Genomic DNA, 17,420 nt, shown 5'->3' with positions numbered 1-17,420 from the left:
CAAAGCCTCTCAGAAGAGAGCTGTATCAGGCTCTTGTCAGCAAGCACTTTGTGGCATTCACAATAGTGACTGTGTTTGGTGACTGTATATGGGTTGGATCCCTATGTAGAGCAGTCTCTGGATGGCCTTTTCTTCAGTCTCTGCTCCACACTTTGTCTTCCTATTTTCTACCTTGAACATTTTGTTCCCCCTTCTAAGAAGGACTGAAATGTCCTTACTCTGCTCTTTCTTCTTGGGCTTTATGTGGTCTGTGAGTTTTATCTTGGGTATTCCAAGCTTTTGGGCTAATATCCATGTATCAGTGAGTACATACCATGTGTGTTCTTTTATCTTAGCCATTCTGACTTATTGTTGTGATGTAGAATCTCATAGCTGTTTTGATTTGCATTTCCCTGATGACTAACGACTTTGAATACTTCTCTAAGATCCATTCAAGATTCCTTTGTGTTGAATTCTCCATTTAACCATGTACTTCATTTTTAAATTGGATTATTTGATTTATTGGAGTCTAACTTCTTCAGTTCTTCATATATTTTGGATTTTAGCTCTCTATCAGATGTAGGGTTAGTGAAGATCTTATCTCAATGTTTATCTATTCTCAATTTGTCCTGATTACAAAGTCCTTTGACTTAGAGAAGTTTTATCATTTCATGAGGTCCCCTTTTAATTCATGACCTTATTGCATAAGCCATTGGTGTTCTGTTTAAGAAGTTGTCTCCTTTACCAATGAGTTCAATGCTATTCCCCACTCTATGTTCTATTAGATTAAGTATGTCTGTTTTGTTTGTTTGTTTGTTTGTTTTTGTTTTTTGTGTGTTTTTTTTAGTTCTTTGATCCATTTGAACTTCAGTTTTGTTCAGGGTGATAATTATAGATTTATTTGCATTGTTCTACATGGAGACATCCAATTAGACCCTCACCATTTATTAAAGAGGCTCTCCCCTTTCCATTGCATGGTTTTGGATTCTTTGTAAAAAATCAAGTGTTTGTAGATATGTGGGTTTATTTTTAGATCTATAATTTGATTCCATTGTCTACTTTTATACTGATATTATGCAGTTTTTCAGGCAAATGGATGGGACTAGAAAATATCTTCCTGAGTGAGGTAACCAAGACCCAAAAAGATATGGATACTATGTACTCACTTATAAATGGATATTACCCATGAAGTACAGGATAGCCATGCTATAATCAACAGACCCACAAAAGCCAAATAACTAGGAAAGCATAAGCGACGATGGTTAAATATTTCTCAGAAGAGGAAACGAAATAGATATCAGAGGTCAATAGAAGGAGGGAGCTGGGTGGAAGAGGGGATGGGAAGGGGAGGAGGATGGTGGGAAATTATATATATGTAGGGATAGCAGAGGAGAGAGAAGGGGGATGGGTTAGGGTGTGAGGGCAATCTCTAAGACATGCAAAAAACCTGGACTGGGAAGAGGTGATTCTAGCTGAGGTTCGTAGCAGTAGGATGTAGATCTTGAAGGGGGCATTTTCTGTATCAAGGTAGGATTCCGAACGGAAGGATAAGGTCAGCAATCCACCCACAAAATCTTAAACTCAAAATGTGTCTTACTTAAAAGATATGCAGGTCTAAGAACCAATGTCTGCCACGATTGACACCCCACCTAAGGGCAAGAATCAATCTCTAACACTATTAATGTTACTCTGATATGCTTGAAGACAGAAACCTAGCATAACTGTCCTCTGAGAGATGTCACCCAACAGCCAATGAAAACAGATGCAAAGACTCACATCCAAATAGTAGGTGGAGCTCGGAGAGTTTTATAGAAGAATTTGGAGAAAGACTGAGGGAACTGAGGAGGACAGGGACTCCCCAAGAAGACCAACAAGTCAACGAACATGGACCTTTTGAGGCTCCAAGAGACTGAATCACCAACCAAAGAGTGAGCCCAGGCTCAAACTGGGCCCCTGCACCTATGTAGCAAATGAGCAGTGCCAGGGACTAGATCCAGGGGGAATCTTCTTTCTTGTCAGTTTTTCTTGAGGCAGCAGAGGGGGACAAGCTTCAGCAGAGGGTAAGACTTTGTCTTACGAGATATTTAAGGTTACTGAGTAGTAAAATATTTACTTATCTAAGTTTAAGTTACTATGCTACTGTAGCAGACCTGCCTTCTGCATTCCTCTGTGGCCAGAAACTTCAGTCTCTGGCACCTAGGACCTCTTCCTAAAACAGCAAAGGATTAAGTACATAGCCTTTGTACTATTTCAGCAGGAACTGCTGGACTCTGACTTTCAGCCAGCTAGTCGGAGGTCACAGGAAGAAAAAGGGACACTTTGAAAAGCGTTTATTACTATGTTGTAAAAAGTTTCCTATGAAAGTTATCTAAGGAGGAAAGTGGAAAGATCCTAAGCAAAGAAGGGCAAAGTTTTTCTAAGTGGGGAAAAGGAAGAAGTCTCTAAACTGGAAAAGGCAAAAAATTCTCCCAAGGGAAAAAAGGTCCTATGTCTCTTCTTTTTCTCATCCCTTTGTCCTCCACACTTATACATATTTCAGAATATGTGATCGCATGTCACAAAGTTCATCAAAAGTTCACACAAAAAAATCAAATTATAAATTGAAAGAGAAATGTTTACATGCATATACATTAGGAGTAATTATCTGGCTAAACATCCATCAACTTTCTCAGCTTCACAGGTCCCTTAAGGTTTAAAACCATAGCTAAGTTATTAGAGAAGTTTTGTATAGATAAATCCAGTCAATATTTTATCTTCTGTCCTAGAAGCTATATATTTTAGAACCTCTTGGAATGTGCTCTGAGTAGAAGAAAGTCTGCTTACTCTCTAAGAGCAATTAACTGGTGACACTTGGGAGACTGGCAAAGTTCTCATTACAGTTTTGACTATCAGAAAAGGGCTTAATTGCAGTCCCACTGAAAAAGAGCTTAATAATTACTGATATAATTTTAGGAATTCTTATAGGATCATCATTCAGTCTTAAGAAGTCATCTATTTGTCTATATAGCATCGCTACAAGACAGTAATCTTCGTAGATCTGTAGCCACAAAAGGGTGTGCTTTACTTAATGATTGTTACATATGTTTAATAATAACAGGAAAAGCATATTAATAGCAGGAATCTTTCCTAAAATGAATTCCCTTGTAGCCTTTCTCAATAAGGGCAAACCTGTCACAGATTATACAATAACCTGAAGCAGGTCATCTCACGGAGATCACCTGCTAGTTATTAGCTTGTCCCATTATGGCTCCTGACAGAGTAGCTTAGTCTCCTTGTGGGTCCTCCAAACAAATGGAGCAGGGACTGTAACTGAGCCTGGGCCTATCTGCCTGCCTGTGGATCTGGCACCTTTAAAGTGACAGAACTGTCTGGCATCATTGGCAGAGTATGTGCCAAGTCCAGCAGGAACTTGATGTGTGGGGTGGGATGGTGGGGGTGGGGAGGTAGAGGTGTGGAGGTTGGAGGAGGGATAGGGTGTGTGGTGGTGACACCTAGAGGGGGCTTCCCCTTCTAAGGATATTGGGGTTTGGACTTATGAGAGGGGTACTGGGCAGCAAGCAAGGGCTGATAGTGAGTTATAAGGTGAATATATAAATTTAATAATAATAATAATAATAATAATAATAATAATAATATAGTAATAATAATGACTTTCTGGGATGCTGAGGATTCAACTGGACAATGAGATGTTGCTGCTTTTACTCAGGTATCTCTGTGGCATTATCATACCTAATCAATAAGTTAAGTTTAAAAATGAAACTTTGAAATGAGAAATTTTAAAAAGAGGGTATATGCATATACAATCTAGTGTATTCAATAATTAAAGAAATAAATTGGAAAAGGGTAAGTGAATCAAAATTATGTTGTTTTTCATGACTGAAAAACTGTTTTTTAAGAGAAATGGATGCATATTACCTCAGCTTGTTAATTATATATACAAACCTCCAAGAAACTTCAGAAGTAATGTTAGACTCTCGTGATATTACTATCAAATATGACAAAATAAGAATTTGTTCTTTTGTTTGTATTCTTTAAAATTCCTGTAGTGATTTTTGTTAATTAAAGATTTTAAAAGGAGGTGGAATAACAATCCTTTGCAGTTATTTGTGGTTATGTACAGAGAAAAGCCACTACTATCTGTGGAAACTATTAAAACTGTCATATGAATTTATAAGTTCTGGCAGGAGAAGGCAATATAAACAATGCAGTTTTTATATGCAAGCTTGGCTAAAGAAAAAAGTAAAAATTTACAAGGATGTCACTGATGATCGCCACACAGTCTACAAACTACATGTAACCAATTCAGTAAATGGAGTTAATGTTGAAGAACACAGATAAAAAAGGAAAGAAGGCTGGAATTATGTGGAAAAAAAAGAGATAAAAAAATGTCATTTTTTTCTTCGATGCTAATTACAATACAGCAGAATGACACGAAGAAAATTTATGCATATTAGAAATCCAGGTGTCCTTTTCAAACAATTAAGTCTGAAATGTAAAGTAATACGCATTAACAACTAAGGGGGATGTTTCCAATTCACATTAAAGAGGGTTTAACTAAAAATAGACAGATAAGCTGAGAGAGCGAGAGAGAGAGAGAGAGAGAGAGAGAGAGAGAGAGAGAGAGAGAGAGAGAACCTGAGTTTATCTCAGCATATATGTAGAGATTAGAAATAACTTCAAGAAACAGTAAGTTCTCTCCATCCAACAATGTAGATCTCAGGGATCAAATTCAGATTGTCAGGATTGGTGGCAGAAAGCTTAACCTCCTGGGCCATTCTGTTTTCTCAATCTGTACACATTTATTTAACCAAATTGCTGTTTGGAACTTTGCTAATCCTGGCCCACTGCTCCCTGCTCCCAAACTCCGTGGGAGAGAGAGCTCATAGCCCCGACAGGTGGGCACTCCTGAGACTGCAGGACAGGAGAGACTTCCAGTACTGCCCACCCTTGCTCACATCCCTGGCCCAAGAGGAAACTGTATAGGGTCTCTGGGAACAGGAAGATAGGGGCAGTCAAGCTGCAGGTGCTCTGTGGTCCAGACCGCGCCCAGATCTGAAGGGACCTGGACAAACAGCTCCCTGCACTCAAATTCCAAGGGAGGAAGAGCTAGATCTTCAGAGGGGAAGACACGCCTGGGAAGCCAGAGGAGACTACTCTCTGCCCATATTTCTGACTCTAGAGGAAAACGCCTAGTGCCATCTGGGTCCCTGTGCACAGGGACCTGGGAGAAGGCAGGACAGGTCCTTCTGGTTTCTGCCCTCATGGAGAGCTGAAACCCAGTCCTAAGGAGTGAATTCAGGCCCAAGATCAGAGGTAAGACCAAATTTTCTGCTCCAATTGAACTGCCTGGTGTACTTAGGACACACGCCGACTGGAACTGCTGAAGACCAATAGACAGGAAAGACTACACACCTGAAAGCAGAACAGTCTGTACACATAACTGGCTGAAAGAAAACAGGAAAACAGCACACCTGACACACATGCCTATAGGACGATCTAGCCACTGTCAGAAATAGCAGAACAAAGTAACACTAGAGATAATCTGATGGCAAGAGGCAAGTGCAGGAACCCAAGCAACAGAAACCAAGACTACATGGCATCACTGGAGCCCAATTTTTCCACCAAAGCAAACACTGAATATCCAAACACACTAGAAAAGCAAGATCTAGATTTTAAATCACGTTTGATCACGATGATGGAGGACTTCAAGAAAGACATTAAGAACTCCTGTAGAGAAACACAGAAAAACATAAATAAACAAGTAGAAGCCTATATTGAGAGAAACAGAAAAATCCCTGAAAGAATTACAGGAAAACAGAATCAAACAGGTGAAGGAATTAAAACTGGAAATAGAAGCAATAAAGAAAGCACAAAGAGAGACAACCCTGGATATAGAAAACCACAGGAAGAGACAAGGAGCCGTAGATACAAGCATCACCAACAGAATACAAGAGATAGAAGAGAGAATCTCAGGAGCAGAAGATTCCATAGACATCATCGACACAACTGTCAAAGATAATGTAAAACAGAAAAAGCTACTGGTCCAAAACATACAGAAAATCCAGGACTCAACGAGAAGATCAAACCTAAGGATGATAGGTATAGAAGAGAGTGAAGACTCCCAGCTCAAAGGACCAGTAAATACCTTCAACAAAATCACAGAAGAAAACTTCGTTAACCTAAAGAAAGAGATGCCTATAAACATACAAGAAGTCTACAGAACTCCAAATAGAATGGACCAGAAAAGAAACTCCTCCCATCACATAATAGTCAAAACACCAAATGCACAAAACAAAGAAAGAATATTAAAAGCAGTAAGGGAAAAAGACAAGTAACATATAAATGCAGACCTATCAGAATCACACCAGACTTCTCAACAGAGACTGTAAAAGCCAGAAAATCCTGGATAGATGTCATACAGACCCTAAGAGAACACAAATGCCAGCCCAGATTACTGTATCCAGCAAAACTCTCAATTAACATAGATGGAGAAACCAAGATATTCCATGATGAAAGCAAACTTACACAATATCTTTCTAAAAATCCAGCCCTTCAAAGGATAATAAATGGTAAAGCCCAGCACAAGGAGGCAAGCTGCACTCTAGAAAAAGCAAGAAACTAATCATTTTCCAACAAAACAGAGAAGACAAGCACACAAACATAGTCTCACATCCAAATTCGAATATAAGAGGAAGCAACAATCACTATTCCTTAATATCTCTCAACATCTATGGTCTCAATTCACCAATAAAAAGACACAGATTAACAAACTGGATACACAATGAGGAGCCAGCATTTTGTTGACTACAGGAAACACACCCCAGAGACAAAAACAGACACTACCACAGACTAAAAGACTGGAAAACAACTTTCCGAGCAAATGGTCTGAAGAAGCCAATTGGAGTAGCCATTCTAATATCGAATAAAATCGATTTTCAACCAAATGCCATCAAAAAATATAAGGAAGGATACATCATATTCATCAAAGGAAAAGTCCACCAAGATGAACTCTCAATCCTGAAAATCTTTGCTCCAAATACAAGGGCAACTACATGCATAAAAGAAACCTTATTAAAGCTCAAAGCACACATTGCACCTCACAAAATAATAGTAGATTTCAACACCCCACTCTCATCAGTGGACAGATCATGGAAACAGAAATAAACAGTGACATACACAGACTAAGAGAAGTCATGAACCAAATGGACTTATCAGATATTTATAGAACATTCTATCCTAAAACAAAAGGATAAACACTTTTCTCACGACCTCATGGTACTTTCTCCAAAATTGACCGTATAATCGGTCATAAAACAGGTGTCAGCAGATACAGAAAGATAGAAATAATCCCATGCGTCATATCAGACCACCACGGGCTAAAGCTGGTCTTCAATAACAATAAGGGAAGAACACCCACATATAAATGGAAATTGAACAATGCTCTACTCAGCGATAACCTGGTCAAGGAAGAAATAAAGAAAGAAATTAAAGACTTCTTAGAATTTAATGAAAATGAAGGTACAAGATATCCAAACTTATGGGATACAGTGAAAGCTGTGCTAAGAGGAAAACTCATAGCTCTGAGTACCTACAGAAAGAAACAGGAGAGAGCATATATCAGCAGCTTGACAACACACATAAAATCGCTAGAACAAAAAGAAGCACATACACCCAGGATGAGTAGAAGGCAGGAAATGATCAAACTCAGAGCTGAAATCAACCAAGTAGAAAAAAAAAAGGACTATACAAAGAAACAACAGGACCAAAAGCTGGTTCTTTGAGAAAATCAACAAGATAGATAAACCCTTAGCCAGACTAACCAGAGAGTGTGTCCAACTTGACAAAATCAGAAATGAAAAGGGAGACATAACAACAGAACAGTGGAAATTCAAAAAATCATCAGATCCTACTATAAAAGCGTATGTTCAACAGAACTTGAAAATCTGCAGGAAATGGACAATTTCCTAGACAGATACCAGGTACCAAAGTTAAATCAGGAAGAGATAAACCATTTAAACAACTCTATAACTCCTAAAGAAATAGAAGTGGTCATTAAAAGTCTCCCAACCAAAAGGCGTCCAGGTCAAATGGGTTCAGTTCAGAATTCTATCAGACTTTCATAGATGACCTCGTACCAACACTATTCGAATTATTCCCCAAAATTGAAACGGATGGAGCGCTACTGAATTCCTTCTAAGAAGCCACGATTACTCTTATACCTAAACCACACAAAGACCCAACAAATGAAGAGAACTTCAGAACAATTTCCCTCACGAATATCAATCCGAAAATACTCAATAAAATTCTTGCAAACCGAATCCAAGAACACTTCAAAAGTATCATTCATCATAATCAAGTAGGCTTCATCCCGGATGTGCAGGGATGGTTTAATATACGGAAAACCATCAACATAATCCACAATATAAACAAACTGAAAGATAAAACCCATATGATCATTTCATTAAATGCTGAGATAGCATTTGACAAAATTCAACCCTGCTTCATGATAAATGTCCTGGAAAGAACAGGAATTCAAGGCCCATACCTAAACATAATAAAATCCATATACAGCAAACCTGTAGCTAATATTAAACTAAATGGAGAGAAACTTGAAGCAATCCCACTAAAATCAGGGACCAGAAAAGATTGCCCACTCTCTCCCTACTTATTCAACATAGTTCTCGAAATCCTAGCCAGAGCAATCAGACAACAAAAGGAGATCATAGGGATACAGATTGGAAAGGAAGAATTCAAAATATCACAATTTGCAGATGATATGATAGTACATTTAAGTGATCCCAAAAGTTCCACCACAGAACTTCTAAACCTGATAAACACCATCAGAAAAGTGCCAGGTATAACATTAACTCAAATAAATCAGTAGCCTTCCTCTACACAAGCCAAGAAAGAAATGAGGGAAACGACACCCTTCATAATAGTCCCAAATAAAATAAAATATCTCGGTGTGACTTTAACCGAGCAAGTGAAAGATCTGTACAATAAGAACTTCAAGCCTCTGAAGAAAGAAATTGAAGATCTCAGAAGATGGAAAGATCACCCATGCTCATGTATTGGCAGGATTAATATAGTAAAAATGGCCAATTTACTAAATAGTGATCTACAGATTCAATGCAATCCCCATCAAGATTCCAGTTCAATTATTCATAGAGTTAGACAGAATAATTTGCAAATTTGACTGGAATAACAATAAACCCAGGGTAGCTAAAAATATCCTCAACAATAAAAGGACTTCTGGGGAATCACTATCCCTCAACTCAAACAGTATTACAGAGCAATAGTGATAAAAACTGTATGGTATTGGTACAGAGACAGACAGATAGACCAGTGGAATAGCATTGAAGACCCAGAAATGAAGCCACACACCTATGGGCATTTACTTTTTGACAAAGGAGCCAAAACCATGCAATGAAAAAAAGATAGCATTTTCAGCAAATGGTGTTGGTTCAGCTAGAGGTCAGCATGTAGAAGAATGTAGATTGATCTGTGCTTATCACCCTGTACAAAGTTTAAGTCCAAGTGGATCAAGGGCCTCCACATCAAACTAATAGAAGAAAAAGTGGGGAAGAATCTCGAACACATGGGCACTGGAGAAAATTTCCTGAACAAAACACCAATGGCTTATGCTCTAAGATCAAGAATTGACAAATAGGATCTCATAAAACTGCAAAGCTTCTGTAAGGCAAAGGACACTGTTGTTAGGACAAAATGGCAACCAACAGATTAAGAAAAGATCTTTACCAATCCCACAACTGACAGAGGGCTTATATCCAAAATATACAAAGAACTCATGAAGTGAGTCTGCAGGGAGACAGATAACTTTATTAAAAAGTGGGGTTCAAAAAAAAACACGGAAAAAAGTGGGGTTCAGAACTAAACAAAGAATTCCCAGCTGAGGAATGCCGAATGGCTCAGAAGCATCTAAAGAAATGTTCAACATCTTTAGTCACAAGGGAAATGCAAATCAAAACAATGCTGAGATTCTACCTCACACCAGTGAGAATGGCTAAGATCAACAACTCCAGCAAGAGTTAATGCTGGGGAGGATGTGGAGAAAGAGGAAAACTCCTGCATTTTTTGTGGTATTGCAGACTGGTACATCTATTCTGGAAATCAGTCTGGAGGTTCCTCAGAAAATTGGACATTTCACTACCTGAGGACCCAGCTATACCTCTCTTGGGCATACACCCAAAAGATGCCCCAACAAATAACAAAGACACATGCTCCACTATGTTCATAGAAGCCTTATTTATAATAGCCAGAAGCTGGAGTGAACCCAGATGCCCTTCAACAGAGGAATGGATACAGAAAATGTGGTACATCTACACAATGGAGTACTACTCAGCTATTAAAAACAATGACTTCATGAAATTCATAGGCAAATGGAATGAACTAGAAAATATCATCCTGAGTGAGGTTACTCAATCACAGAAAAACATACATGGTATGCACTCATTGATAAATGGCTATTAGTCCAAATGCTTGAATTACCCTAGATGCACAGAACACATGAAACTCAAGATGGATGACCAAAATGTGAATGTTTCTCTCCTTCTTTAAAATGGGAAGAAGAACACCCTTGGGAGGGAATAGGAAGGCAAAATTTAGAACAGAGGCAGAAGGAACACCCATAAGGGCCTGCCCCACATGTGGCCAATGCATATACAGCCACCAAACTAGATAAGATGGTTAAAACAAAGAAGTTCAGGCTGATAGGAACCGGATATAGATCTCTCCTGTGAGAGAAAGCCAGAATATGGTGAATACAAAGCAAATGCCAAGAGCAAACCACTGAACTGAGAATGAGACCCCTGTTGAAGCAATGAGAGAAAGGACTGAAAGATCTTGAAGGGGCTCGAGACCCCATATGAACAATGCCAACCAACCAGATCTTCCAGGGACTAAGCCACTACCCAAACACTATACATGGACTGACCAAGGCTCCAATTGCATACAAAGTAATAAATAGCCTAGTAAGGGCACCAGTAGAACAGGAAGCCCTTGATCCTCCCAAGACTGAACCCCCAGTGAAACTTATTGTTGGGGGAGGTTGGTAATGGGGGGAGGGTGGGGAGGGGAACACCCATATAGAAGGGTAGTGGGAAGGTTTAGGGGGATGTTGGCCTGGAAACCGGGAAAGGTAATAACAATTGAAATGCAAATAAGAAATACCAATCCAGTTCTTTAGAGAGTTAGACAGAACAATTTGCAAATTCATTTGGAATAACAAAAAACCCAGGATAGCTAAAACTATCCTCAAGAATAAAAGGACTTCTGGGGGAATCACTATCCCTGAATTCAAGCAGTATTACAGAGCAATAGTGATAAATCCTACATGGTATTGGTAAAGAAACATGCAGATAGACCAGTGGAATAGAATTGAAGACCCAGAAATGAACCCACACACCTATGGTCACTTGGTTTTTGACAAAGGAGCCAAAACCATCCAATGGAAAAAAGATAGCATTTTCAGCAAATGGTGCTGCTTCAACTGGAGGTCAGCATGCAAAAGAATGCAGATCAATCCATGCTTATCACCCTTTACAAAGCTTAAGTACAAGTGGATCAAGGACCTCCACATCAAACCAGATACACTCAAACTAATAGAAGAAAAAGTGGGGAAGAATTTCGAACACATGGGAACTGGAGAAAATTTCCTGAACAAAACAGGAATGGCTTATGCTCTAAGATCCAGAATCGACAAATGGGATCTCAGAAAACTGCAAAGCTTCTGTAAGGAAAAGGACACTTTGGTTAGGACAAAATGGCAACCAACAGATTGAGAAAACATCTCTACCAATCTTACAACAGATAGAGGGCTTATATCCAAAATATACAAAGAACTCAAGAACTTAGACCACAGGGAGACAAATAACCCTATTAAAAATGGGGTTCAGAGCTAAACAAAGAATTCACAGCTGAGGAATGCTGAATGGCTGAGAAACACCTAAAGAAATGTTCAACATCTTTAGTCATAAGGGAAATGCAAATCAAAACAACCCTGAGATTTCACCTCACACCAGTGAGAATGGCTAAGATCAAAAACTCAGGTGACAGCAAATGCTTGTGAGGATGTGGAGAAAGAGGAACACTCCTCCATTGTTGGTGGGATTGCAGACTGGTACAATCATTCTGGAAATCAGTCTGGAGGTTCATCAGAAAATTGGACATTGAACTGCCTGAGGATCCAGCTATACCTCTCTTGGGCATATACCCAAAAGATGCCCCAACATATAAAAAAGACACATGCTCCACTATGTTCATCGCAGCCTTATTTATAATAGCCAGAAGCTGGAAAGACCCCAGATGCCCTTCAACAGAGGAATGGATACAGAAAATGTGGTACAGCTACACAATGGAATACTACTCAGCTATCAAAAACAATGACTTCATGAAATTCATAGATAAATAGAGGGGACTGGAAAATATCATCCTGATTGAGGTAACACAATCACAGAAAAACACACATGGTATGCACTCATTGATAAGTTGATATTAGTCCAAATGCTTGAATTATCCTAGATGCACAGAACACATGAAACTCAAGAAGGATGACCAAAATGCTAATGCTTCACTCCTTCTTTAAAGGGGGAACAAGAATACCCTTGGGAGGGAATAGGGAGGCAAAGTATAGAACAGAGGCAGAAGGAACACCCATTCAGAGCCTGCCCCACATATGGCCCATACATATACAGCCACCAAACTAGATAAGATGGATGTAGCAAAGAAGTGCAGGCCGACAGGTACAGGATGTAGATCTCTTCTGAGAGACACACCCAGAATGCAGCAAATACATAAGCGAATGTCAGCAGCAATCCACTGAACTGAGAAAGGGACCCCCATTGAAGGAATCAGAGAAAAGACTGGAAGGGCTTGAAGGGGCTTGAGATCCCATATGAACAACAATGACAACCAAGCAGAGCTTCCAGGGACTAAGCCACTACCCAAAGACTATACATGGACTGACCCTGGGCTCCAACCTCATAGGTCTCAATGAATAGCAAAGTAAGAGCACCAGTGGAAGGCGAAGCCCTTGGTCCTGCCACGACTGAACCCCCAGTCAACGTGATTGTTGGGGGGAGGGTGGTAATGGGGGAGGATGGGGAGAGAAAGCCCATATAGAAGGGGAGTAGGAGGGGCTAGGGGGATGTTGGCCTGGAAACCGGGAAGGGGAATAACAATCTAAATGTAAATAAGAAATACTCAAGTTAATAAAGAAAAAAATGCACCCGCGGATCCCGGCCCGCAGCAGCCCTCTGCTCCCAGAACCCGTGGGAGAGATACCTTACCGCCTGGTCAGGTGGGCACTCCTGAGGCTGCAGAGCAGAAGAGACCACCAACACTGCCCACCCCTGCCCACATCCCTGGCCCAAGAGGAAACTGTATAAGGCCTCTGGGCTCCCGTGGGAGAGGGCCCAGGTGAGGCAGGAGCCCTGCCTGAGACACCGCCGGAACCTGAAGGAAACAGACCGGGTAAACAGTTCTCTGCACCCAAATCCCGTGGGAGGGAGAGGTAAACCTTCAGAGAGGCAGACACGCCTGCGAAACCAGAAGAGACTGCTCTCTACACACATTACTGATACCAGACGAAAACACCAGAGGCCGTCTGTTACCCTCGTGTACGAAGGCTCCCGGATGACGCGGCGCAGATCTTCCTGGTCGCTGCCACCTGGGAGAGCCCGTGGGCAGAACCCCATGAGCGAACTCGAGCCTCGGGGCCACAGGTAAGACCAACTTTTCTGCTGCAAGTGACCTGCCTGGTGAACTCAAGGCACAGGTCCACAGGAACAGCTGAAGACCTGTAGAAAGGAAAAACTACACGCCCGAAAGCAGAACACTCTGTCCCCATAACTGACTGAAAGAGAGGAAAACAGGTCTACAGCACTCCTGACACACAGGCCTATAGGACAGTTTAGCCACTGTCAGAAATAGCAGAACAAAGTAACACTAGAGATAATGTGATGGCGAGAGGCAAGCGCAGGAACCCAAGCAACAGAAACCAAGACTACATGGCACCATCGGAGCCCAATTCTCCCATCAAAACAAACATGGAATATCCAAACACACCAGAAAAGCAAGATCTAGATTCAAAATCATATTTGACCATGATGCTGGAGAACTTCAAGAAAGACATGATGAACTCCTTAGAGAACAAGTAGAAGCCTACAAAGAGGAATCATAAAAAATGCATGAAAGAATTCCAGGAAAACATAAATAAACAAGTAGAAGCCCATAGAGAGGAGACACAAAAATCCCTGAAAGAATTAAAGGAAAACACAATCAAACAGTGGAAGGAATTAAAAATGGAAATAGAAGCAATCAAGAAAGAACACATGGAAACAACCCTGGATATAGAAAACCAAAAGAAGAGACAAGGAGCTGTAGATACAAGCTTTACCAACAGAATACAAGAGATGGAAGAGAGAATCTCAGGAGCAGAAGATTCCATAGAAATCATTGACTCAACTGTCAAAGATAATGTAAAGCGGAAAAAGCTACTGGTCCAAAACATACAGGAAATCCAGGACTCAATGAGAAGATCAAACCTAAGGATAATAGGTATAGAAGAGAGTGAAGACTCCCAGCTCAAAGGACCAGTACATATCTTCAACAAAATCATAGAAGAAAACTTCCCTAACCTAAAAAAAGAGATACCCATAGGCATACAAGAAGCCTACAGAACTCCAAATAGATTGGACCAGAAAAGAAACACCTCCCGTCACATAATAGTCAAAACACCAAACGCACAAAATAAGGAAAGAATATTAAAAGCAGTAAGGGAAAAAGGTCAAGTAACATATAAAGGCAGACCTATCAGAATCACACCAGACTTTTCGCCAGAAACTATGAAGGCCAGAAGATCCTGGACTGATGTCATACAGACCCTAAGAGAACACAAATGCCAGCCCAGGCTACTGTATCCTGCAAAACTCTCAATTAACATAGATGGAGAAACCAAGATATTCCATGACAAAACCAAATTTACACAATATCTTTCTACAAATCCAGCATTACAAAGGATAATAAATGGTAAAGCCCAACATAAGGAGGCAAGCTATACCCAAGAAGAGGCAAGAAACTAATCGTTTTGGCAAAAAAACAAAGAGAAGAAAAGCACACAAACATAACACATCCACGTATGAATATAACAGGAAGCAATAATCACTATTCCTTAATATCTCTCAACATCAATGGCCTCAACTCCCAAATAAAAAGACATAGATTAACAAACTGGATACGCAACGAGGACCCTGCATTCTGCTGCCTACAGGAAACACACCTCAGAGACAAAGACAGACACTACCTCAGAGTGAAAGGCTGGAAAACAACTTTCCATGCAAATGGTCAGAAGAAGCAAGCTGGAGTAGCCATTCTAATATCAAATAAAGTCAATTTTTAACTAAAAGTCATCAAAAAAGATAAGGAAGGACACTTTATATTTATCAAAGGAAAAATCCACCAAGATGAACTCTCAATCCTAAATATCTATGCCCCAAATACAAGGGCACCTACATACGTAAAAGAAACCTTACTAAAGCTCAAAACACACATTGCACCTCACACAATAATAGTAGGAGACTTCAACACCCCACTCTCATCAATGGACAGATCATGGAAACAGAAATTAAACAGAGACGTAGACAGACTAAGAGAAGTCATGAGTCAAATGGACTTAACGGATATTTATAGAACGTTCTACCCTAATGCAAAAAGGATATACCTTCTTCTCAGCTCCTCATGGTACTTTCTCCAAAATTGACCATATAATTGGTCAAAAACGGGCCTCAACAGGTACAGAAAGATAGAAATAATCCCATGCGTGCTATCGGACCACCACGGCCTAAAGCTGGTCTTCAATAACAATAAGGGAAGAATGCCCACATATACGTGGAAATTGAACAATGCTCTACTCAATGATAACCTGGTCAAGGAAGAAATAAAGAAAGAAATTAAAAACTTTTTAGAATTTAATGAAAATGAAGGTACAACATACCCAAACTTATGGGACACGATGAAAGCTGTGCTAAGAGGAAAACTCATAGCGCTGAGTGCCTGCAGAAAGAAACAGGAAAGAGCATATGTCAGCAGCTTGACAGCACACCTAAAAGCTCTAGAACAAAAAGAAGCAAATACACCCAGGAGGAGTAGAAGGCAGGAAATAATCAAACTCAGAGCCGAAATCAACCAAGTAGAAACAAAAAGGACCATAGAAAGAATCAACAGAACCAAAAGTTGGTTCTTTGAGAAAATCAACAAGATAGATAAACCCTTAGCCAGACTAACGAGAGGACACAGAGAGTGTGTCCAAATTAACAAAATCAGAAATGAAAAGGGAGACATAACTACAGATTCAGAGGAAATTCAAAATATCATCAGATCTTACTATAAAAGCCTATACTCAACAAAACTTGAAAATCTGCAGGAAATGGACAATTTCCTAGACAGATACCAGGTACCGAAGTTAAATCAGGAACAGATAAACCAGTTAAACAACCCCATAACTCCTAAGGAAATAGAAGCAGTCATTAAAGGTCTCCCAACTAAAAAGAGCCCAGGTCCAGACGGGTTTAATGCAGAATTCTATCAGACCTTCATAGAAGACCTCATACCAATATTATCCAAACTATTCCACAAAATTGAAACAGATGGAGCACTACCGAACTCCTTCTATGAAGCCACAATTACTCTTATACCTAAACCACACAAAGACCCAACAAAGAAAGAGAACTTCAGACCAATTTCCCTTATGAACATCGACTTAAAAATACTCAACAAAATTCTGGCAAACCGAATCCAAGAGCACATCAAAACAATCATCCACCATGATCAAGTAGGCTTCATCCCAGGCATGCAGGGATGGTTTAATATCGGAAAACCATCAACGTGATCCATTATATAAACAAACTGAAAGAGCAAAACCACATGATCATTTCATTAGATGCTGAGAAAGCATTTGACAAAATTCAACACCCCTTCATGATAAAAGTCCTGGAAAGAATAGGAATCCAAGGCCCATACCTAAACATAGTAAAAGCCATATACAGCAAACCAGTGGCTAACATTAAACTAAATGGAGAGAAACTTGAAGCAATCCCACTAAAATCAGGGACTAGACAAGGCTGCCCACTCTCTCCCTACTTATTCAATATAGTTCTTGAAGTTCTAGCCAGAGCAATCAGACAACAAAAGGAGGTCAAGGGGATACAGATCGGAAAAGAAGAAGTCAAAATATCACTATTTGCAGATGATATGATAGTATATTTAAGTGATCCCAAAAGTTCCACCAGAGAACTACTAAAGCTGATAAACAACTTCAGCAAAGTGGCTGGGTATAAAATTAACTCAAATAAATCAGTAGCCTTCCTCTACACAAAAGAGAAACAAGCCGAGAAAGAAATTAGGGAAACGACACCCTTCATAAT

The sequence above is a fragment of the Rattus rattus genome, chromosome 6 (genome assembly GCF_011064425.1).
Source record: "Rattus rattus isolate New Zealand chromosome 6, Rrattus_CSIRO_v1, whole genome shotgun sequence".
Lineage (NCBI taxonomy): Eukaryota > Metazoa > Chordata > Mammalia > Rodentia > Muridae > Rattus > Rattus rattus.
Note: the sequence above shows the minus strand (reverse complement) of the source record.